Consider the following 23,020-nt stretch of genomic DNA (forward strand, 5'->3'; position numbering starts at 1 on the left):
TCCTTTTATTTTTTTCACCTCCAATGTTCCTTTCATGGGAAATTTTCATGTTGGGTCCAGGGGAACCATAAATGTTCATGTTTTTTAATACACAGCGCATTCATCAGCAAGCATGCAACACTGCACCAACGTTAACAGGCGGTCCAATGAAGGAAATATTATGGCTCATAATTAAATCTGAAATTAAGTGATATTTCATCTCCTCTCATTAATTAGGAAATAGGTTTTCAGGGATATTATTTATTTCCTGGCAATGTGAAGAGTGTGACAACGGTAATCCTCTCGGTGGTATAAGGTGACGTTCAAGTCGAGGTTGTCCATTCGTATCAAATATATTTGAAGAGATTGGTGGTTTAAGTGAAGTTCCTGGAGCTCACTGATGCTCGATAACTACAGGGTATATTCTGAGTATGAATGTAATGCCGAGCTGATATGGTCGGACCGCAGCGCGATCTGTAAGATGCCTCTTGCATTAATCAGACTATAATGACATGAGGCCCGTTTCCTTTCAGTGCAACTGGGAAATAAAAATGTTGCTCAATGGCGATTGCTATCATAGCTTGAAGTAACAATCCGTGTTAAAGATGCACGGAAGCAGGGATTGAGAAACTGGTAAGGGATTAAAGACATGATTTCTCATTCCAGCCTCCATACATCCTTGCTAATGTCAAGAGGGACCCTTGAGAATAAATACCTTTGCCATTGATACATGGATACCGACGCCACCTCCGTCACCTGGCCTTAACTTTGATCAGTCATTTTCTCGTAACGAGATTTCTCTGATTTCATTAAATAGTCATTTCGCACCTGGAAGCCTTAAAGCTTTGCTGAGAGATCAATGATCTAATCACGTTACCGTTAAGCCAATTGGCTTGAAAGTCCTTTGTGATATCCCTTTACTGTTTTAATGACTTAGTTCAGATTAAACAGGTTTTAGGAGCCAGGGATTAAGGGACACATCTATTGAGGTGGAAAAAGCCTTTTTTTTTTTCTTTTTCTGATGCATAATTTATTTGCAAAGTAAGGAGAAAGGATTAAGGAGGACCACGTGCCCGCCACTCAACATCCGCTGGACATTCGAACAGAGGCCTTGGATGGCAGAGACGTCATTGGCCTTGGAGGGGAAAAAAAAAGAAGATATAATCACTTCTCTTTGTAGTAAAAATATAATCTCTAACCTTCATATAAATATTGCAAGTGTCTGCAAGCTACTACAGCTTCATGACTCACTCAGGCTGTCTGATGTGTTCCAACCCGCAATGAGTCAACCTCATTAACCAGCCACAATCTTTTACTAACCGCAGATGCAAGTGGCTGATGATTACCTGACTCAGTAAGATATCAGCAGCATCTCATTCGCAAAGCTTTTGTTTTATATCCACATACTTCAAGTACCTGCTGGTTGCCCAGTGCCGGCCCGAGCCTTTAGGGGGCAGAATTTGACTTTGGCCCAAAACATACTGTAAATCATGCAAACATACCTATATCTTGTTCTTTTTTTCTCATCCTCTGTCCTTTACTTCTTTTTCTTATGGGCACCAGAGGGATATTTCTGAAGTGTCATGCTAAACATGAGATTACCATCTCTCCCAAACGAAGCTTGAGCTTGGAGTGTTTGGTTACGCACGCGATGAGGTGTTTCAGTTGATGTGCATGAGTCATGACTCAAACGATGGCAGGTACATTGATCATGATCAGAATTTTCTTGTATTGAACTATTTATTCATTCATTAAATTATGTTTTTAAGATATTTAACATGTTTAAAAAAACAAAAAAATCAACAACAAAAAACAACACTCGATTGGGGGTACTTGCTTGGGGCTGCGGCTGTCTGCGGCCCCTGGTGGCCAGGGGGCCCCAAGCTTAGTTCACTTATGCCTCAGGGTGGCCCTGTGGCTGCCGAAGGTTTACAATTCATCAGTAGATGAATTGGCAACCGTTGAATTGTTTTTATTTCTGCCTATGCCAAAGAGGTTATGGTTTTACTATTTTGGCCCTACTTGGCCCTACTTTAAGCATGCCGCAAGCGTCATTGCTAGTTTCAAGCCAGCTATTTTATGGCATCAATCAGATGAGCAGTTGCGCAGCATCGGGGTGCGGTGCAGTTGATGGCAGAGGATGTGGAAACATTGGCAACCACCTCCCCCTTGGCCTGCTTCACCCCCGATGGCTTTGGTGGATTTCTGCTGACGTATTTGAACTCAAGACGTGTGCGTGCCTTCACCTGGGCTCACGAGGAGGCTCGTTTCTTAGGCAACATGCCAAGTCCTGGCGTTACCTGGGGCTTTAAAAGGAATAACACCAGACCCTCTGATTGGTTTGATCGGTGTCACCCCCGAAACACACCTATGAATAATTAGGAGTCTAATGAGCCCTGCGGTTAGTGTTCTGATTATGTCTGTACGAAATACCGTAATGAACCTGAACACTTCCCGAACGTAACCACCCTGGCACAATAGTTCATTTAAATATGGCCTTTTGTCTTTTAGCAGGATTATATTTCAAAACTCTATGGCCAATTTCAAACAAAAGTTCATAGAGGGAAGTTGCATGGGTCAAGGATGAATTGTGTTTTGGCTATCAACCCCAAAAACAATATTCCTGATTGGAACCTTTTTTGTTTGTTTGTTTGTTTGTTTGTTTACAAAGGATTATTGTAAAGCAGCAAATAGCATCTCCAGTCACTCAAAAACCTGAACTTATAAAACGGGAAGGAAAAAAACCCCATTTTTAACATCCTCAATGTTTCTACGTGTGTTCAGTATCGGTAAATATTGACTGGTGACCAACTGCCAGATGTAAAAATATTAGGGAAAAAAATCTAATATCCTGCATTCCTTGACAAAATGCTATAACGGGATATTATAACGCCTTACATTGGGCAGCTTCTGCATTGCATACTTTTGATACTTTACAGATCAAATTTCCATATTTGTACTTTGATGTTTACGGTAAGTGAAGGATCTGAGTACTTCGTTTGGCACCGTTATCGTGTATTTGCTCTGCCGTATCAGTGTTCTTTGTTGGCGATTCTCACAACATGTGTTTCTTCACAACTTACCTCATCTGGCATCCAGAAAACAAGTAAATAAACATAATAGAACGCTGCCGTCGCATCTGCCAGTGAAAGCGCAATAGCCGTGCTGGCATCAGACCCGGACCCAAAGCTTTTTTTTTTTTGTTTTTTTGTGTGTGAAGGTTCTACAATGTTAAATATAATTGGGAAACATGTGGTTGAACACTTTCCAAACATATTTTTTTTGTCTCTCTCTTCTTGATTTCTGCTGGCTGTTGTTTCATCCTTCTTAGCAAAACTGTCTTTTTTTTTTCTTGCAGCGCAGTTTTTATTCCTTCACTCGAGTAATCCTCCTCAATTATGTGTCCAAGAGCAAGACAAGCGATTTGCTCCTGAATATCATGAATAGAAATAACAGAGCTTTGAAAAACATAATACCAAGAACACAATTAGAGTTTACAATGCTTCTATGACCCTGCAAGGCCACACTAACTCTCATAGCCCTCAAAACACTTATTTACTATAAATTCAGTTCATTCTCCCACTCTCTCTCTCTCTTTCTTGATGTGCTGCTGCTGCTGTTAGCGTCCCTTTTTTTATTTATTTATTTTTGTCAGAAAAATTGCATGTTTTCCTAAAACGGGTAAATTGTAATTTGCATATTTGGCTCGAGTGGACGGTTTTGCAAATGGCTGATTTATCATGTAAGACACAAAACTTTGGATGATTTTTCTCTCCCTCTTTCTTTCTTTTTTCCTTTAAAAAAAAAAATGCGCTAGCTGTTTTCGAGATGATTTCTTTTGGCCTGAGGATTCCAGTCAGTATTTTATTGTCTCACCTGGTGCCTATAAAAGCCGCTGGAAGGCTGGTGTCAGTGATAAATGGTTGATTGAGCCAATGCAACTGAGAGTCAGAAAAGGTTCCAAGAGCTTCATCTCCTTCAGACAACCTTGTAAAACACTCCAAACACATGCCCTGCAGGACGAGTGTTTGGAGTATTCACTACGACTTGATTTGTCTGAGTGTAAGTGACACATGATTCTAGGGAAAGGTGTAACTAACCACCTTCCCCTTGGCCTTTCTCACTGACGGGGGAACTGATTTGCTACTCGTTCGCGAACCTCATTTTGAACCGTTCTGTGTTTTATTTGTTCAAAATCCCCAAATTCGAAGAGACTTTTTTTCCCCCTTATGAATCGTGATCATGTCTCACAGTGAGGGATGAGCGCATGTGGCACGAGCGGGCCGACGCCCACCCAAGCTGTGTTCGGTCACCCGTTTGCGAGCCAATGAAATGAATGAATCTCGTTTCTGTGTTGTTGTTTTTTTTCTACATTCTGTCCTTACATTAGCGACTCTGTTTTATCAGCCTGGTTTATTGTCACCACAGCAGTGCAGGAAAGCAACTCCCATTGCACAACTCCCTCCTTCCGCGATGATGATGATGACGGTTTGGCATAAAGTACTGGAGAAAACGCAGGTCGATCAAGTTGAGAGAACTAGAAAATCTTGAACAGAAGTAGCCGGTTCAAGAACACGCAACATCTGGTGGGAAAATGGGCCGTGTTTGATTCATGTGAAGTGCTGCAATTTAGTATACAGCAGCCTCAACAAATGTCATCAGTGTTGCTCTTATTAAACTGGAGCCTCAGGTCAAATAGATCTTATGGATCAAGTTGATTTCTGGGAGCTGGAACCTTCTTGCATTCCATATAGACTCAAAGAATTTGGTGGAAATGTCTTCTAATGCTATACTGCTGCTAGCGAGATCGTGGAGATCCTACTCACAGTTCACTGGGAGTCAGTGAGGCTCCGGCCCCCCCGCGACCCTCAACGGGATAAGCGGAAGAAAATGGATGGATGGATATTGAGCGAAGGCAAGAGAAACAAACTGCTGTGCGACTAGAAAAGTTTATTACTTAATTTGTCTTGGATCAGTTATTAAAATTGTTTCCTGCTTTATAGGTTCAATATATTTTACTTATTCATTTTCATTTGTCATTTTAACCTGGTCAGGGAAAAAAAGGATTTGACAGGCAGACTAACAATTTATCAATTACTTCTTAAATGCCTCAATGTAGTGTTTTTAAATATTATTTTTTTGGTGCATTTCACAACATTTATTATTATTATTATTATTATTATTATTATTATTATTCCTTTGTATTCTGGCTATGTCTGACCTCCATCTGTATCTCATCTACTGACTAGAGAGAATTCAGTGTCATCAGAATTTGGAAAAACCTTTTAAGTCATTCCACTTTTGTTAATTATCTCTTTTTATTTCTCTTTCAGCCTACACCCGGGGGTTTCTGTGCAGCTAATGAGCTTTAATTTCTATTAAATGAAAGTAAACTTTTTTCTTTTTTGCATGTTTGAGAGAGTAAATAACACGTTGACTTTCTGAGTATGAAAAATGGTTAACGTGAAGGTTTTATTTTTGCATGTGTGTTTGTAGTCAAAACATCATTAGTTTATAACTAGATTTAATCCACCTCAGGGAACAAACAGGATGTATCATTAATGACCTTTTTTGAGAAGCACACCTGCTAATTTTGTTGTTCGACTGTGCAAGAAGATTGTCCCACCACATTATCAAAGCTGTCTGAGAGGAAACCTAAAAGAGACGCTTCCTCATCGGCCGCCTTCTGGTTTAAGACTTTACAGCTTATCATGATTAATTATCACATCCAAAATATGTCCAAAAATGTCACTGTTGACTCCGGGAAACAAATATGAGTGCGTCTTTGTAGCTGCGCGGCAGACTCACGCGGTGAAGTTATTAATCTGCTCTCACCGACTCATCTCATTGTTCCCTGTAATAATGACAGTCTGTGTTAATTGTGACTGTTTATAAAATGGAGCTTGACGTCGGGAGCCAAGCTGCGCTAATCTCGCCCGTCCTCGTTCTCCGTCTCTGCACCACTACTTATTACATTAGTTGAGCCGCTTGATGGCAACACACAGCTGCAGGCCGTTTGTATGGATATCCTATTGATCTGATTTACATATATATGAGAGTTTGTTGCTGAGCCGACACTGTGTGTGTGTGTGTGTGTGTGTGTGTGTGTGTGTGTGTGTGTCTGCAAGGGAACTATCAAAAATGTGACATCCTCCATTACTTACAGAGATACTAAATTGTCATAAAATGTATATATGCACATGTTTTGATCACACATTGAGCAAAATATATATCAAAATATGTTGGTTTTTTTTTTAGTCATTGTCACAGTCTTCTTTTCAAAGTAGCTTTCTTTCAATGCGATGTTATTATAACCTACTGAGAAACAAACCGGCCTCTACTTTTTGCATTACCAAAAAAAGAAAAACCTCTTTGCCTTCCTCGCGCTCATTGATTTTTTTAGGCTTTTTAGGCATTGATTTAGGGTTTCATTTATTTCTTATTCATCGTTTTATTGAAAGTTTTTACCAAAGTTTCTTCGACACCATAGTTTTCCTCAGAATATTCACTTTAAGAGGAGATGATTTGCTATGATTTGATTATCCCAAGACTTGGTTTCTTTATACGTATGTACATACATGTAGGTATGTATATGTATCCATACATACATGTATATATGTACATTCACATACATTTATATATAGGTAAACATATATATGCATATATGAATATGTTTACATATGTACGTATACGAGGGCTGCACGGTGGTGCAGTGGTCAGCACTGTGGCCTCACAGCAAGAAGGTTCCGGGTTTCGAGTCCCGGCTCGGGCACGGGATCTTTCTGTGTGGAGTTTGCACGTTCTCCCCGTGTCTGCGTGGGTTCTCTCCGGGTACTCCGGCTTCCTCCCACAGTCCAAAAACATGCAATTGGGGGACGAGGCTGATTGATACTCTAAATTGACCGTAGGTGTGAATGTGAGTGTGAATGGTTGTTCATCTCTATGTGTTGGCCCTGTGATGGACTGGCGACCTGTCCAGGGGTGAACCCTGCCTCTCGCCCGTTGACGCTGGGATAGGCTCCAGCCCCCCCCTGCGACCCTTAATGTGTAGGAATAAGCGGAAGATGACGATGGATGGATGTATGTATACATGTATACGTACATATGAGTTTCGTTGCAGCACTTTGTAGTCGCTCCCTTTGTGGAGTAAATCCTGATTTTGGTCTAAACTTGCTCATAGCTTGTTGTCTACCTTCTCTTTTTTAAACGTTTTTGATCCCGGGAGTTAGAATTTAACTCTTCCACTTCCGTTTCTTCATTCAAATCACGGGTTTCATGTCGTGACAGTTCATATCATAGCATGATAGATATTACATTGTTATTTTATTGTATTCTATTATAATATTTTGTTTTTAATCTCTTTCCCACTCACTTGCAGTGACTTCCATGCTTTCTGCCCTTTATCCACTGTTAGGTTATTAATATGGTTTTGATAGCTCTCAACACTTTTGTGCCGTGTGTGTGTGTGTGTGTGTGTGTGTGTGTGTGTGTGTATGTGTGTGTGTGTGTGTGTGTGTGTGTGTGTGAGCTCGCAACTACTGTACATAGCATCACAAGTTAACCTGAGAGCGTTTCTACACAACACACCTGCATACAGTCTGAATCCAGAGGAGAGTGAATTTGGCAGCAGCGGCCGCCGCCTCTGTTGTACACCACTATCACCAGTTACACTTTGAATGTGAAAAATTACAGCATGTGAGTATCATGGACCTCCCACACAAATTGGGTTTGACTTGTGAAATGAGGCAATACATTAATGTGAAAATGAATACATTTGGAAACTAGAAAGTGTACTTCGAGAGAGCGCAGACCTCAGCCATGGGCCAATAAACCAAAAATCAAGGCTCCACACAAAATACTTTGAGTCAGTATATGTTGTGACTCTCAATATACCTGGAGTTCCTCGCAGTACCTCGTGAGAAATTTAAGAAATGTAGAAATTCACTGCAGCTGAAACATCATATACGTATATGTCTGATTATATTTTCACAATATGTCTGTTTTATTTTGGTAGGGAATTTCTTTGAGGAAAAGGTCACATCATGCATGCACACCTTTCAAAAATAAAGAAAGCTGGACCAAAAAAAAGTTCCTCTCACAAATTTTGTGCAGATTAGCCTGATAGTTTCTGCGTTATTCTTCGGACACAAACACGTTTTCAATTAATTGGATGTGTTAATTTATTTATTTTTTTAATTTCCCATGTTACTTTTAGACACTCACACCGGGTGAGCTGAGGAATATTGCCTCATTTGTCCTTAATTTGTTCCCAGTGCACATTAAAGAGGTTATACATATATTAGTCGTCTCGATAGTGCACCACACTGGGTGTGTGTGTGCATGTGTAGGGGGGGGGGGTGCTTGTTATACATATATATTAACTGCTTTTTTTACTCAGGGTTCAACAATGGCAGCGTAAATCATGTGCAGTGATTGTCAGCAGGTTGTGATGTCCCAGAGGTTCGGCTGCCAGCTCTGTGTATTAAAGGCCTTCAGCGTTGGGCAGATCAGATGCAAAACTGTTGCAATATAGGAAGCTGCAGGCCATGCATTTATAAAAACCAGCCTATCTCCCTCACCCCCCCCAGCCCCCCTGATGTAATCCACTCGTGGTTTGAGTTAGTGGTGTGGAAACATCAATTAAAACATGAAGATTATCACTAAATTTGTCATTAGCCCTGAGGAGGCGGCAGCCACGGCCCTAAGTTTTGTCTTTTCCCTTCCCCACACTCACACACACACACAAACACACACACACACACACACACACTCTTATACACACACACGGGCACAGGGTTGACTTCAGCGAGTGAGAGATAGGTCTGAACTTGTTCTCTACTTTGGGAGAAAATCAAATCCTGGTGCGTTTTCATCAGCTGTCAGTGTCAGACAGATATTTCTGCCGGTGCTGGGCAGGAAATTAGGCTATTAAATTACAGATTTTCACATGGCCCTCGTCATTTAGTCCTGCTTTCCTACAGATGTTCTATCAAAGTAAGTCATTGTAACCATTTATCTCTCCCATGGCTAAATACCGTCTTTCAAAAGCCCCCCCCCCCCCTCCCCCCCCAAATGCTGCTCTGTTCTCTCTCATCTCTTGTTTTCTCCTCTTCTCTTCTCCCTCTTCTTTTTTTTTTGTGCTTTCCGCTTACATCTTGGCTTAATTTGCGCCTGCTTTTGGGTTCAAGCACAAAATCAATTCCAAGGAGGTCAGCAGGGGTCAGTGGCCAGGCAGATCCAGAGCAAAGTGGATTACTGATTATCATGCAGCAAACACGGCCACCATATTGGGACATCCGTGACCTAGATATCACATCTGTAGCATGTATTGTCTAAGAAACAATCACAAGAGTTGAAATGTGGAAGGGGAAAAAAAAAAAAAAACCTTAAAGGAGTGTGAGCTACTGAAGCCTATAAAACCAAAAACACATTCTCTCGCATGATTCCAGACTGATTTCCAGCCAAAGAATTGAGTGTATGAGTAATGTCTTTCATTCCAGCGAGAAGTAGCAGGGAGAGGTATGACATTTTCAAGGCTGGTTTCATAAGAGGTCTAATATTGTTGTTGTTGTTGTTGTTGTTTTCCTCTTTTTTTCATTTAGAGAGAAAACATAAAGGAAGTCAATATATATTTGCCAGCAACACATATCATGGAATAAGTGGCCGTGGGAAGATGATCGGAACTCTCAAAAGAAACGTTTCTCGCACACAAGCACGCACGCACACACACACACACACACACACACACACACACACACACACACACACACACTGACGGTGGCACAACAGACAAGAGTCGTCAGTTTAGGTTGTTTTCATGACTGATATATATATGTATATACACACACCAAAGGCATTTTTATCAGGACGAGTGGACACTAAAGGCCCAAATTCAGGTCCCTTCATGATGTGTATCATGAGCCTCAATAAGTAACTAAGTAGCTACGCTGACAATATTCCATTTCCTCTTGTTACCACATTTCTTTACTCATTTTTCCACATCAATGTCCTCCAAACATTTAAAATGACAGAAACCCCATAGAACCGCTTCTGCTTGCGCTGCAGAACTTGCTCCGGGACGCGGGCTCTAGGAGTGGGACGAGGAATCAAACCTGTAACCATCTGATAACTTGACAGCCACTCGAACCACGATCAGCCAAACGGACGTCAGGATTGAAGCATTGTCATGTCCACCTACCTTTTGGAGGGAGGGGAGTCTTTCCAGAATGATCAATTTTGCGTAGTGACAGATTCTCTCACTCTGAGTCTGGCTGCAGCCCTGACAGCGACACTCTAACTGTGCCTTATGTTCGTTTCATACCGGCTAACATATTCATGAATGAAACCGGTCGCACCAAAAAGAAAAGCAATTGTGGCGCATTTAAAATGTTTTAAAGACACTGGTTGGAACACTCGGATTTAACGGTCGAGGACAAAGCAGGACATCTGGTCACCATCCGTCCACATGCTTAGGATAAGAGACACATTATAAATGGATTTTTGGAGGAACTGTCCAAAACATGACATGGCTTGTGCTTCAAGTTCAAGAAGTGGACTAACTTCTACACCTTTTTTCCCACAATTTATTTCTCAAACTTACCTCGGACTGGACAGTGTTACAGCACTGCTTGAATGCAGATGTGCTCAGGTTCCTTTGTTCACATCAGTGCCAATTGGTACTGGACTCAAAAAATACCCCGTCTCCTGGAGGGTCATTTTACTTGGGAGCGAATACCGATTAAAGTTTTAGCTTTATTTACACTTATAATATGTGTTTCGAAGTAGACCAATTGTTTTAAATGGTAGAATATGCACAGTTAGTGCCTCCATGAGTGTCATCCGAACTGATTTTGACGCTGGAGCATCCAAACGTCTTAACTACTGTACAAAATTTTTTGCCTGCCTTTTAATGTGCGTCTAAGTTATCCTAAACTTCAACATACACTGGATATTTTGATAAAATCTCAACGGAGGTGAATGAAACGTGAGCGCCACAAGTCCTCCCCTTACGCAGCCCCTTCTTCCTCTTGATGTCATGACACACGGGAAAGGTATGAAAAGGAAAAAAAAAAAAAAAGCGTCAAGCCACGTAAGCGTCAACAACCGATGTATCTATGTAAATCAGTACATTGTATCTGCTGATTTATGAGTTTATGATGGGGTGGAGCGCGCGCTCCAAAATGTCAGCTGAAAGATTTACACACTGTCACGTGCTCATCGTTTTTGCTTTCCGCTGAAAATGTGACATTCTTACGCTCTTCCTCTCCTCCAGCTCCACGCACTTTCTCACAGTCTGTTTTGTGGGCCACAAACTGGATAATTGATTTGCCTCGCTTTTTTATTTTTAGATTTGAATGACATTCCAGGGAATTTTTACAATTGTCATGATCCCATTTGTACTCCCTCCTTTGCTTGCTGAGATGCTGATTGGGGGGTTGGGTCTTGAGGTACCGCCATATTTCAAAGGGGGTCACATTACGCAGCACTTTTATCCAGGCTTGATACAAGAGATGCTTTTCCTTCGTTTCCTCTTTCTCTTCATCTGCCCCTCCCCCTCTTGTCAGAAACCCTCTCAACCAATCTGTCATCTGCTCTCTGTACTTAAACTTGACTTCACTATCTGAAGGCAAAGGTAGAATGAAAGGGAAATACGATCTCATTATTTCAGACCCACTGCTCGCTCTGCTCATGACTGATCATTACAGAAATGAGCCAATTTGGAAGCCAGTGATTTCAGCTTGAGAAGTGAAGGAATCCATACTGTAAGTCTGTTTAAATATATAAGCCCCAAGTACTCGTAAGATAAAGGAAAAACTTTTTTTTTCCCTGTCGTCAATCTCACGAGGCATCTACCGCCTGCTTTTGGAAAAGGTTAATGATTGCTTTTATGAACGCTAAAAACTTATGAGTAGCTCTCCTTTGAGGTTTAGAGTTGGTGATGTTCAGAAATGATGATGGTCCACAACTGCGCTTTATTTGCTCTACTCAGTTACCAAACGCTCGCGAGTAAAGGAATGGATAACCTTACCACTCGCTTCAGGTCATTTCTTTTTTTCTAAAAACACAATCTTAGGAAATGGTTTGTGGTCTGGCATTTGTTGAGCCATCCACCAACCCAGCATCCCTCATTAGCGCGGCCATGAAACCTTTTAGCCAACCTCGGCGTCGGACATTTTGACACAAGCCAAATATTTGGGTCAAAAGGTTTTATGTTTATCTGTAACCCGCTGAAATTTTCAATGCAACAATTTATTCTGTCAATTTTACTTGACCTTCATTCATATTTGTACACTGCTGCAACTCGTGATTCGTGCCTGTAAGTCTGAGTCCTCTGCTTATGTTCCCTAGTCTGGAACCCTAAATATATACACATTTTCCCCATGTAGCCTCAAGTAGTAGCTGTTTGGTAAAGGTTACGTAGGATGTCTTTTTTTTTTTTTTTAAGGCATATTGCTTTCCTCTGAGGAAAAAAAAGACAGAGCGAGGGAGAGAAGAGGAAATGAGATGTAAAGGATTGTGGAGAGAGCATTTGAAGAGGGATATGAAAGAGTAAAGGATGAGGAAAGACGGGAGCAGATATAAGACAAGACGGCATTAACCTTTGATGCATCTGAAATTTAGTATTCGAAACTTTGTTTCACGCGCACCATAATTCAACATAAATCTTCACATCTTTTTTAAGTGACAGAAGTGATGAGTCAGCATTTTTTTGTGTCTACAAACCGCCTTTCCCACTGCACAAAACTGGGTTAACCTGCTAATAAAAGCAGATTGTTGTCATTGCAAGGAGACGAGTAATTTTCTTTCTGGGTGCATCGTGTTTGACTTCATGAATGCAGTCATCGCCCAAGGAGTAATAAATGTTGTCAAAACAGTGTAGTATCTTGGGTTTGTATATCATTTTTCTTAGTAAAAGCAGCATGGAGAACAGTGACAGTGTGTCTGTTTTAGTTTTAGCTGCATTCTGTTACCTCTAAACCCAGACTTAATGACACTAAAGTGCTCTTTCCAGTTGAATCTGTGCCTGAAATAATTAGTCGCAGCTTATAGGGATAGGTAGTACCTACTTAAATGAACAATAAAGGCAACAAGCTTCATTCCTCCATGTATATTGTTGATTACTGCATTCCAGTCGCCAGCTGTATGTGTATCCCTGATTGGAAGCCAACCACAAGTTATCACATCCAACTAGGGTTTGTGTTCGATAGGAGCCGAGCTAATAACGCCATGTATCTACCGCAGGGCGAATGCTGATTGCATCCAGGTGGCGATACAAAATAGGATGCACGCTGTACTGGTTTGTTTTTTTTAATGGCCAATTATGTATTACACATTTTTAGGCATTCTAACATTACAACTATCTAAAAAAAAAAAAGTGGAACCCCCCCCTCAAAATCTCCCTGAAGTTTTGGGCCCCGAATGTGACTCTGCCTGCTAGCTACATGTCTGCTCATTTCCTTGATGTGTTTTATGGTATGGATATGACTTTTTATTATGTACATTATGTATTGATTTAGTTACATTAAGTATCATGATAATGCAGTGTGTAAATCCCATTATGTTTGTTAAGGTTAGTCTGACACGCACCATTCCGTCACTGTCTAGCTTGATAAATCGCATGTCATTTCTTTTCACCTGACAGTGAGGAGTTTTGCCAGGAGGGCGTAGCACGAGGCAGGATCACGCTAATCGCCAGGCTGACCCGGCGCCCCCAATCGGGCCAGGACATTTATCCTTCGTCTGGCTCCCCACCCACAGAGACGCTCACCTAAGCTGGAGGTAAAACTGGGATTCAAACTGTCGAGAGCTTAGTTTAAAAAAATCTAGTTATACAGATGTTTTCATTGATGATTTTTTCCCCCCCACTTTCCCAAACATAAAAGTGGAACAATTTTATCTTCCTACAACCTTTTCCTAACTTTCCTCAAGTCATAAACCTAGGAGAGAAAACAACTGCATTTGAACCTGCAAAAAATAAAGAAACAGTTCTCCTCACCTCTCAGGGCTCCCATACTATTCAGTAGCAGTGCTGCCCTGTGGCAATGGAAGTGGTGTTGGATTGTTTCAAATTACGATTGTGCTGTGTGCTGTATAAATAAACACGGCCAGTGTTATCCCTGCATTTAAAGCCTTGTCATTAACATTTTCATGTCCAGCGTAAATATAGTGTTGGTAATTACAATGCCATTCAATTATAGTTAGGTATTTACTAATCAGTAATGATTTTACGATAAACACTGCAACTGAAGCACATGATTACTGGCAACAACTTAGTTTATGAACATTAACGTATGCTTGTGCCCCCCCCCACAAGGATTGAATGCGCGATGCCCCCCTGGCAGGATGTGATTTAATCTGTTATTATGATTAGACCATAAACGCGTTTGCATACTGACCCTGGAAGGACTTCTTCCCCTCATATTACTGCCAATTTGGACTGCGTTCAGAGTCAAATCCGCTCATTGACGATTCTTCTTCTCTCGTGACGTTGCCAAAGGGCTTTTAAAAAAAAAGAAAAAAAAAGAAAGAAACACACAAGCTGGGGCACAGTTGTGGCTGCAGAGGAGAAAGGTCATATTTTCCAGACAGACGGAGAAAGGAACTATGACCTCTGTTTGTCCCCTAAAGCAAGTATCTTTGGTCTTGAACTCCTAAACTCTGAAATATCAAAGCGGGGAAGACACATGACAACTAAAGGCCATAGGAAAGAGCGGTTGAATAAACTACGGAACGCTTTCGAAACTGTCAGACAGGGTTTAGGGGTCTTGGTCTGTCTGCCAGAGAGTCAGCCTTTTGGGAACAATCTCAAGCTAAACAGTTTGATATTAAACAAAAATGTCATTCCCAGTGGACGATCCGTCAGCTGAAACAGTACAGTAGTTAAGCTGATGTGTTTTTGACTACATCATTGAGTATCACTTTTGGATTGTATGACCACAATTTTAATTGCATGCATGCATACGTTGTGTGAGGATCCCAGCCAACTGCAGCTACCAGCTGTAACTTCCACTGACGTATATACACCCAAAAGTCGATGAGGTAAAGTATTAAATGATCCATGAAAGTGGAGCCCATGAAAACCCAGAACATAAGTAGCCCCCGGCATGCTCCATACTTGCTGACCTCACAACACACGCACACACACTCTGCACACAAGACACCACACAGAGTAGTACGCTCTCTCGTGTAAGACGTGTGCGCCTTTTGCTGCAGATTAATTTGAGTTCCCTCAGACTGAGCACAGTGGCGGAGTGCGCCTGGGAAAGAGTGACGCACCCAGGTGACTGTGAGGGTATTTAAATGCGCTCAGCACATCTTTATCCCACAGGCCAGAATTTACAAATAGATTTCAAATTAGAGCCTCTGCTTTAATTTTCTAATGCAGTGACCCATTCTGCAGCAGTGTAATAGCAGGTCCCAGTGTGACAATTAAAATAAATCACGTCTGAACGGAATTCGCCATATGTATTCATGCCTCATCAGTAACTGAATTGACCTAAATGATTTATCCTAGGGAGCTAAAATACAAATGGCCATATCACATAGGGGCCGCCACCCAATACACACTCAACTTCTACATGCTGATCACTGCCCTGTTGCCAATGAACTGATTGGAAGAATGTATGAACGGATAGATGTGGGGCGGATAGATAATAGGGTTGTTTTTTTTTACTTGTCAGTTTTAAATTTTGTTTTGGTACAGAAAATGTATTTTTGTACAAGTGGATGGATGATCAAACCTCTTGGACTGTATTTCTGGTCATTAGAAATCAATGAGACTGACATGTTTGGAACCGTTGTTGTGATTTTGTTGAAGTGCTCTCAAGCATGTTTGCTTGTAAGTAGGTGGGGTTCAGGCAGGGCAAGAGACCAGGACTCCCCAAACATGAAACTTGGACTCGCTGTGGTCCTCTCGCTGTGTTGTTTTTCTGCATTGTTGCTGTGTATTGATGTAAAAAAATCAAGTGGCAGTACACAGTCCTTATGTTGTCTGACAAGGGTCACATGACCAAAGAACCACCACCACCCCCATAAAATGTATCTTGAACCACCACTGATGATAAGATAACTTTTTGACACAAAGTATTTGTTCCTCCATGGCTGTAATAAGCGATGACACTTGATTTGCAACCAATCAGAGGGTGCTGTGGGCAGGATATTGATCCAGACTACGTACAATTGACCTTTTGCAAAAGCCCCGCCCCCCCTTAGCTACTGTTACTAGCCCGACATCCGTCTTGATGCAGCTGGAGTGTCAATATATGTCATGGCTGGGAGAAGTACACTTGTGTATGTTCGTGACTCTTTTTGGACCAAAACCTGCGCGATATCCTCCAGATCGAGGCAGGTGTATGCGGTGGAGGAATATAGTCAAAGTATTAAAATATGCAACGAAGGGGACACGACAACTGTCCAGGCTAAAGCGTACCGGTCTCCAGAGAAATTAATCCATCAAAGGCACCGCTACTGTTGTGTTTTCGGCTTTGGGAAGGGAAAGAACATGACTCCCCCAGCCAAACTCCTGGGGTACCTCCTGTCAGATTTACATAATCCATAGGCACATCTCTGTACCATTTTGCCCGCAGCTTGTTAGACCTTGTTTACTAGCAACTGTTGATAGGATGTTGCTGATTGGACCATGGCTGTTTTGGGGTGGGGTTTTTTGCGAAAGGTCAGTTGACAGAAATGTACATAGCCACTAGCACACCTAAAGTACCACATTTTCAAACTGATTTATTTAATCTGCAGTTGGTTAAAAAAGGACCCAATATTGCCAATAATCGGAGCAGGAGCTTTTGAACAGAGTCAAATCTTCCTCAGGCTGTTGTCCTTTGACTGAATGTAAAAAGAAATGGAGAACCCAGACAAGCCAGCCGCCAATTAAATACCACGGTAATGAATTGCACATGCGCGAACCACACTAAAGCACAGAAGAAAGGTGTGATACCATCCGGTATCATCACTTTTTATTAAAAATGGCAGCTGTAGTATGTAGAAACATCCTTTGATTATCGTGAGCTAGTCCTCTTTGAGCTCTAAATATCATTACGCTTTGGTGTGAAGCGACTTACAATGTAATAGTCAAAGAACCTCCACCGCCCGCCCGCCACCATCACCACCAACAGCCATAAAAATAATGTGAATATGGTGTAAAACCAGTCACCTTCTTCATGATTTGGACATCCTCATCCTCATGTGCCGCTTCACCCTCATCAGCTTTACTTTCTCTGCTTTTGATTAATCCTGTCTCATTTGAGATTTTGAAACTATCAATGGGAATTATTCAAATCCCCGAGGTATGAAATAGCTATGAGGAGACAGTGGAAGACACTCATTAACCTCAAATGGAGGGGAGCCCACAGTAAATCTCGATGAATTCTCTCTGTCTTGGAAATCTGATTAGTTACGGTGGCTGTACTTAATCCCAGTTGAAGGTAGAAGTTAATTTTGTCTGCTGTATAGGCAATCATTTACCGTGCGAAATAAAAGCGTTGTTTTCTTTAACAGCTTTAAAAAAAATAGATATAGTTCTATATGGATTTATGGAAACAGACTTGGGAGGGCAAAAAAAAAAAAAAAAAAAAAAAGATAAAAAGGAAAAGAAATATTAAGTCACCAGAAAACTCTGACAGTTTGTTCCAACCGAATAAATCCAAACAGATTTGAACCAATAACAAGATCCTCCTGTATGGACTGAATCACTGGGATGTAGTGGCGTGTTCACAGGCCTCCCAGACTACATTGTTCTATTGATCACTGCTTTGTATTTAGTTCTGCACATCCACCCTCAGAGGCATGTCTTTAGCTTTTCTCATGCTACGCCCCCACCCACCCCGCCCACCCCCCATCCCAGCCCCTCACTGGAGGATCATTTGGCGTCTTTGTGACCTGATTGCTCCAAATATTTACCTGATTTCTGCCAAAAATGATAAACGTGAATTGATTGATATCAGTTCGCTTTATTTAAGGCTGCATCCTCTGTTTTCATGTTTAAAAGAAGAAAAAAAAGGGCAGAAAAGCCAGACATTGTGTATACACTCTTAGCCTTGCGTTTGGGTCATTAACTGTTTATGATCTCAGGGTTTTCCCAAGGGTAGTCGAGGCTTAGGTGCTAGTATTTCACTATTTGTTGACACTGTCGGAAAGGTAATAATTCTACTTTATGTTTATTATTGAGGTGCACCACAGGGAGTGAATTATACTGGAAGCTGTTTCTAATCCTCTCCCTCACCAGTGGGGAGGCCAAAAATACTAGAAACACCTCAAGTAAAACAGTCCAGCTAGACACCACTGCAGTTTTAATTATAGACGTGTTAATATTATAATATTTGGACTGAGCTGTTTCACTGGAACATTCGACTACACAAGTGGGTGGAAAGAAGTGGCTAAATATTGTTTCCAGAACAGCGATCGTGCAGTTCGAACACAGCAAATTAATAACATTCAGTGATATCTCAGTGAAAGTGGAAGAAAATGGATGGATGGATGGATGGATGGATATCTCATTGATATGATATCTTGCTTGTAACAAATCTTCATCAGTCATCAAAACATGTGTGTGTATCATCTATCTAGCTTGCTATTTAACTATATTTATATCTATATATCAGGATTAAAAAACAATGTCTCAAAGGTACACTTTTCACACCACGTATCTTAGAGTCAACAACAATCAGTGGCATTTGTTTGAAGGGAACCTCTCAGTGTCACCAACTGGATTATATGACAGCTTGTAGCGGTAGCTTTGGATTGCTAGCAAATAGCCCAGCAGAAATAAAGCTTCAATTCCAAGTCAGTGCCAGCTCAGGATAATAAATTTATGAGCCATGCTGATTCTGAGTCATGACTTCAACCACAATTTGTTTTTGCATTTTTCTTCTGGTTCAAAACATAGCATGCAATTGTGCAATTAGCTGTTGACAACAGACTTTCTTCTTCTTCTTCTTTTTCTAATTTAGCTGTATCTGAAGTCTGGAATCGCCACTCTGAATTCATTTAACATGAACGCCGAGTGTGTGGTCCTGCGTTTCACATCATCTGGTGTGTCTTTTCTTCAAATTAAAATATTAAAAACCAGCTCAGTGTGGTTTTGTCTCTGGTTTCCAACATTTTAAAAATCATTTAAGATATGAAAATTATCCCAGAAGTCATAAAATATTGTAGGAAATTTCCATACGGTCATGAATTGCACCAGCTGATGAGACCAGAATCTTACCATATAAGCCATAACAAGACATTCTTCCCTGGAGGGACTTGTTTTAGCTGTAGCACCACATTCAAATTAGATCAACAGCTGCTGTATATGATTCCATAATTTGAGGCATAATATGTTCCATTAATGCCGGAGCACTCACAGGCATTAGAGAGACAGTTGAAGCTAACCCTCTCAGGATGTGTTCTGCTTATTCTCTGCCTTATTTCCAAGAAACATGGCACAGACTGGTGCCACTGCCATTCTCTTACATGCAGATGTCAATTATAGAGGTGTCAGAGAGTGGTGAGCTGTGCACATCTGCCAGCGGATGATGTCTCCCCCAGCACTATGCGAGCCATTGAAGCATAAATCGCAACCATCAGTTGTTAAGCTGCACCTTAACAATAATTTCTGCAAGATGCTGCCAGAGCAAAAAGCCTATCTGGTACGCACCAATTAAGAGCAGATGAGTAAAATATAATTTGATTCTTTTTTTTTTCTCTCTTTGATGTAGAGATACTTTGATTTTTTTTTTTTTTAATCTTTTGTCCTTCATGGGTCACATGGCTTTGGGGTATATTGTTTATGTCTGTGTGTCATCCTCTGTGTTTGTGATACGGGGGGAGTGTGGGGTGGGGGTGGGGGTGGGGGTGGGGGTGGGCCCCCCCCCCCCCCCCACATCGAGACCTCTGCTTCCTGCTGTGTTATTACGCAAATACAGTACATTAGGGACAGACCAGCTCCACCACTGTTGTCATTGAGATCTAGTTATCACATCTCGCGCTCAACCACCTGCTGAGTTCACAGAGCTATCAGCATCCCCTATGACCCGCCTGTGTCTCTGTATGTCTCTGCTGGAGACCTTGGATATGTTAAACACCCCCCACACGACCAAGACAAAGTTCTCTCCATGCAACGTGTCCCGCAGAAAATAGATGGCACGCTGCACAGAAGACTGATTTGCCCCAACATGTGTACACATATACACCCAACAAACAAACAAACAAAATTTTAATTTGCCTGTATTTGACTTGTACCGGGGGTTGTTCTATATCAGAAGCTGTTTGTCATCAACAACATGGCTGTTTCCAAAAGCGACGGGCTCTAAGTGTTTGGATTACAGCGGTATACATTTGTATAATGCCTGTGATAATGGGATAAAGCAGCTTCAGTGGGAGAAATCTGTATGGAGAATGGATTATTCCAAAGCTATGCCTATGGGATGTTGAACCCAGGAGTTATCACAAGCAGTCAGCTTCTCAAGTGCCTTAGAAAAGTGTTCTGATGCCGCATTTCACGTCTGTGTTCTATTCTCTGGAGTGAGAACATGAGAAGGGGAGGCCATTCGTGCAGTTTTAGTCAGTAATTACAAAAGACGCCCTCGAATGGATGAGATAGTAGTTCCATTTCAAATTTGCATTTGCTTTACATTAGAACTGTGCACATGGCTTGCATTTATTTATTGTTCTCTCGTCCATGATACAGGAACCCACTGAACTAGTTTGTATGTTTCTCTTGATAGCCATTATAGAGGAAAATTAGCATTTCCATGCATACAAAAGCAATTACCGTCAATTTATACACATTTCATAGAAACATGTCCCCAATTAGAGGGCCATTTCAGGCGGCTGATAAAGACGAGCAGCTCACACATTGAACATCTGAGGTCTGGACAGACAGTGTGTCCTGCTTATTTATTCTTTTTTTTTTTTTTTTTTTTACATTTTTGCCTTGTCTCTATCTGTGTCAACAGCATCTATATTATGACCAGCTCGGTATGCAGCTCTCAGTCATTTCAAGCACAGCTAATTTCACCCTTAATAAATGTGCCATGGAGAAAAAAAAAAAGGTTGCCGTGCTGATAGTGATACTTTGATATTCCTGCAGCAGCTGGATGGTCATGAGAGTCTTTATTGTCTTCATCAAAGAGCGTTTTCTTATTCTTTAATCATAATTCACGCAGTATTTTGAAGCGCATCTGACAGAATATGATGTACATTCTCTAATTCCTTTATTGGCTTTAAGAGTTTAATGCAAGTACACTTGTTTGCCCTTCCTCCCTGTGTCCTGTTGCCATTTACACAAGGAATATAAATCTCAGATGACATCTCTGAATCTGTCCTTTCATTAGCCCAAACAGGCTTATCTGCTTAAAGTCTTTGGCTAAGACCCCATTCTCACCGCGGAATGACTCACCTCCACATTGCCTCATTATTCACTAACAGCAACAATTACGTCACCCTGTTACTGGCTGTTAGAGATTATGGAGTTATTTGTGCAAATCCTCTTTTTTACATGATATCAAATGCTCTGCCAACCGTCTGTGCACGAGACATAAGGGGGAGACAATCCTTGACTTGTCTGGAATCACCTGAGTAACGATTATCAACATGAGTGAAGGAGGAGAGAAGGTGAGGAGGAGGAGGAGGAAAGATGGAGGTGTTCAAATTGAAGTCAAGAAGCAGAAGAAGTGAAAGGAAAAACAATGCAACACAAACGGTCCGAAGGCAAAAGCTGACCTTGTCGCTAAGAAAGCTAGTTTTTGTTTTTATTTTTCTTGCAACGGATGAGTTTATCACTTCACTCAGAGGCAAGAGTGGACATCACACCCACAAGAAAAAGTGTTAAAATGTTCTCTTTAGCTTGTTCTCATGGCCACAGAGTTCACTTTTCACACTTTAATTTTTATTTTTTTGCCAGAACAGAGAGAAAAAAAAATTGTCTTCTTTCACACAATGTAACTTTCTGAGCAACAACAGGCAAATGACAAATGGCCACTGCCCCACAGACTCCAATGTGAGACCAATGTGTCCAAGTGAGACCAGGATTTTCAGAAGGGAAACTACAGATGGGAATTTTTAAAGTTGCTGAATTTCCAACAGTAGGTGATGGCGGTTCAAGAATAGACTCGCAGTTGAATCAGTGTTTCACTCAAACTGGCAACAAGTACCTGTGACTGAACCTTCCGGCCGACCCAAATAAGCTGATTGGGCCGCGTGTCTTGCAGTTTGCACAATATTCTTTTTTTAACTGTTATTGTCAAAAGAGGGGTTTTTGTTTGTTTTTTTGCATCAATGTTTCCTTATTTTTCTTTTGTTTGTTCTTACACAAAGCAATAAGAAAATCTTTTGTGGGATTAATGTAAATTGTCCTCAAGATGTTGAGATCTGTTCTCATTCACCTGCATATTTCATGAACTGCATGTCTGATCTTAATTCGGACATACTGTACGTGCTAGAAAAATGAACGTACAGTTACCTTAAGTAAGTAATGCTTGACTCGGTTCAAAAAAGAAAAAAGTAAATTCTTAATTAGACAGCAAAAAAAGAGTTCAAAATAGTGATCTACCTTTACATTTTTCTGCCCTAACAATGCAATGAACAATGTTTGCAGCTCCCAGTCACCTCACTCCTGATGCTCTCATCTACTGTACTTGTTGCCAGGTTGACACAACTAACCTCATGTGTATGGTCAGCGTTGGAATAACGGTGTTAAGACAGACAGTTCATGTGGTCTACCTTGTCACCATACAGTTTCTAATGTTGTCGCACAGTAATAATAACAACAAGAACCTGTCAGAGGCTAAAATTTGCCAACTTCAGCTGCTGTTAGTTAGCTTAGCTGTCCAGCAGAAAAGTGGCATCTTTGGCACGGTTTTCCAGCCCCTTTTGGTCATTCAGCTTTGACCACTGTTGAGATGCTGAACCAATACTGAGCCTCATCTTGCTGTTTTGTTGGTCCGATAGCGTTTGAGACAGAAAGTAGAACGAACACTTATGTTTCTCAGCTATTTTACTGGGCAACTCCTGAGCTCCTGCGGTTGGTGACAACATATCGATAACACGC

At 41.2% G+C, this 23,020-nt stretch overlaps 1 long non-coding RNA gene across 5 annotated transcripts in view; it reads left to right on the plus strand.

Annotated features, from left to right (window-relative positions):
* LOC147246527 (uncharacterized) overlaps window positions 1-23,020 on the plus strand; it is a 326,594-nt gene that overhangs the window by 61,691 nt on the left and 241,883 nt on the right. For all 5 annotated transcript variants that reach the window (XR_015109778.1, XR_015109776.1, XR_015109777.1 and 2 more), the window contains exon 3: window positions 13,622-13,758. This is a non-coding gene — a long non-coding RNA (uncharacterized LOC147246527). The remainder of the gene's footprint in view (window positions 1-13,621; window positions 13,759-23,020) is intronic.

Source organism: Aulostomus chinensis, chromosome 17, assembly GCF_037954235.1.
Source record: "Aulostomus chinensis isolate RoL2024-O1b breed Wild chromosome 17, RoL_Achi_v1.0, whole genome shotgun sequence".
Classification (NCBI taxonomy): domain Eukaryota; kingdom Metazoa; phylum Chordata; class Actinopteri; order Syngnathiformes; family Aulostomidae; genus Aulostomus; species Aulostomus chinensis.